This window comes from Medicago sativa, chromosome 5 (genome assembly GCF_051527215.1).
Source record: "Medicago sativa cultivar Bolivia chromosome 5, Bolivia_mono, whole genome shotgun sequence".
NCBI lineage: Eukaryota > Viridiplantae > Streptophyta > Magnoliopsida > Fabales > Fabaceae > Medicago > Medicago sativa.
The window spans coordinates 70,642,131-70,645,307 of record NC_140753.1 but is presented as its reverse complement, the minus strand read 5'-3'; positions in this window follow the sequence as shown (position 1 = coordinate 70,645,307).

The following is a 3,177-nucleotide window of genomic DNA, read 5'->3' as shown; positions in this document are numbered from 1 at the left end:
TTTCTTTTTTCATGTGTGTTCAAGTAAGACTCAACTCACAAAAACAAGAGGAAGAAAGAAAAAACTTAGTTTTTTATCTTTCTTTTTTTCCTTGATAAATAGAGAAAGCTTGGTTTAGTGTACCATTGCTTGTGATGCTGCAATGTTAAATTAAATACATATATTCTGCAGTATATTACGTAGAAATCACACAAGTTAATTAGTATAATTTATTTTCTTGATCTTGTTTAAAGTATACTGTGTTGATGAATAAATATATAACTACAAATTTAAAAAACCAGAAAGTCAAAACTAACACCTTTAGTCACGTCTCAATCATTAATATAGTATCACAGATGTCATATTATCATCAATATGTCTTAGCTGGTTATAGAATATTCTAGTCCTAAAATTGACAAACTGTTTTGTTTTACAATAAAATAAAATAAGAATATGATTTTCTTATCTTGATATTATTAACAAACAGTGAGGGGATTCCAATCATCACGTTAAGAATATTATTGAGAAAAATTAAGAAATATATGTATGTGCCGTACTGTTTTATGTCCCTATCAGAACTTGTCACATATTTAGTTCATTCATTTTCTACCAAAAAATAATTTAAGTTCATTATATTCATTAGTTGGTAGTCACCTATGATGTAGTTAGGGTACCTTCTGATTGCAAAGTAGAGGGAAAAGGGAGTAAATAGTTTTCTCTTTCTCTTCCTTGCAAGTTGGAGTTGAGCAAGAACCAACTTCACCAAGAGAAAAATAAGTAAAAATAAGATAAGATTACAATGAGCACTCTAAAAATTTAAAAAAAAGAAAAGAAGAAGAAGATAAGATTACAATGCCAAGTAGCAGTATCTATTTTATATTTGTGGGTGCTGAAGTTTTTTATTTTTTTTTTGGATGTAGAATTTTAATGGGGTATGAAATATGTTTTAATTGCTATTACCCATTTGGGATTTCCTCATTAAATTCATGCCGTATTGGTAATGGTTCAAATTGGTCCATCCACATGAGTCTCTTTTCGAAATCAAATAAATATATATCGATATGAGGTCAATGTAATCAGTATAGTTTTAATTGCGTAAACATCGATATGGACATCAAAGGCGACAATTTGAAAACAATATAGTTTTGTATATTTATGGTATCATGCCGTGGCAGTGTAGGAATACTGACTCGCACGTATTCGATTTTGGTACACGCTTAATTCGATACGTGGTACGTGCTGTTGTGTAAACAAAAGGTAAACTTACCCGTGAGTCCATGCACGGGTCACACACTAGGAGATTCGCTCCATAGCCTTAATGATGTGTGTTGTAATTCTGAATTATTTTCGTGTTGTAATTTATGTCTACATTCCAAGTTTATCTCTCTGACTTAATTCAAGAATGGTCATGCTTGAACATCATGACTACAATTGTATGAAACATGTGAGTAAATGATCCCTTTTTTTTTCTCCTTGGAGGTGTCTTCAATAATTAATACAATAAATGTAATGTAAAATAAACGTGAGTTGAGGTTGAAAGGGTTGAATAAATGTATATCGATATGAGGTCAGCGTAATCGGTATGGTTTTAATCGCACGAACATCGATATAGACATCAAATGCGACGTGAACAACGATGTGGTGATGCCTTATTAACAATTTGAAAATAATATAATTTTGTGTATTCATCGTATCGTGTCGTGTCAATCCCGAACATTGGCTGACGCGCATTCGATTTCGGGACACGTTTAATCTGATATATACTACAGGTTGATGTGTAAACAAAAGGTAAAGTTACCCGTGCGTCCGCGCACGGGTCACACACTAGTTTACTACATGTTAACTCGGATAAATCGAGTTAATTTATTCTGATTATGTATGATTTCAGAGAATTTACTACATGTATGATTTTACGAGTTAAAAACTCAATTTAACTACCTTGCTTATGACAATTACCACGATTGTTCCCAACATATTGGTTCAAATGTACGACGGGGAAGGGAATGAGAGATAAAAATAAATAAATAACATTTGTCTACTACAACAAAAAAAATTTAAAAATCGAACTGAATATTCGGTGTAGAGTTTGGTATGTTGTTGAGACTCATATATAAGATGGAAATTAAAAATCGTTTATGATCAAATCGTTGATTAATTTGCAATAGATCGAATTTGATATGTCAATCTAAACGAACGAATACCACATTAAGATGGAAATTAAAAAAAATGTTGCATCAATAAGGTGACCAAATCACATAGGAAAACCAAATCTATGTAGAAACAACTTATTTGGGTTAAAGGAGGGAGGGGGAAGATGCAAAGAGGTCATTTTTGGCCAAAAAGGACTCAAAACTACACCTTTCTGATGGATGAAGAAGAAGAAGAAGAAGAAATAGCAAAATTTAGAGAGAATGTTACCACAAATCCTCCCTATATGTTCTAAACTCTCGATATTATTTACCTAATCATGTGATATTAAGAGTGTGTTTGATTCGTAAACCGTAAGTGTTGGACAGAACAATACAAAATACAAAACTATACATGGCAACATTTTATACTCCCGTGTTTGTTGGTTGATGTACACGACATATAAATTTGTATTGCACCTTATGTGACTATGTATGTTGTGGACAAAAATATTAACAAAGATGAAAAGTGAAAAAGAGATACAATAAAGCGAAAGGAGATAGAGATGAAATAGAGAAATAAGAAAGATACTAGAGACATAAGATGGAGAAATAAGAGAAAGAGATATGAAAGAGATGAATAAGAGATAGATTAGACTGAGAAGATATAAACGAAATAAAAGAGAGAGGAAAGAGGTATAGAAGACAGGGAGATGTCATGCGAGAGTAGGGAGAGGGAAGAGAGAGTGTGTATTTTGGTATTTTTGATCTTGTGATAAGCTTTAGTGATGGTTAAGAATTTATGGTTCTGTTTAGTCCTTTATTTCGCCTCAAGATCAGTTTCGCCTCAAGATCAGTTTCTAAATCAAACAAGATACTCCCAAGTTGTCCAATCCAATCCTCTATTCTTTAGGAGATCAAACATGTTCTAAATACTAGTTTCCATGCAAGACCTAGAGACTTAAATTTCTAGCTACGAAGAATGCTAGGCATCTCTTAATCAATACCTGTAGCATTTTGGCTTCTCTTGATGCAACATTAATGGCGTCTTTAATACCAATAATTATAATAA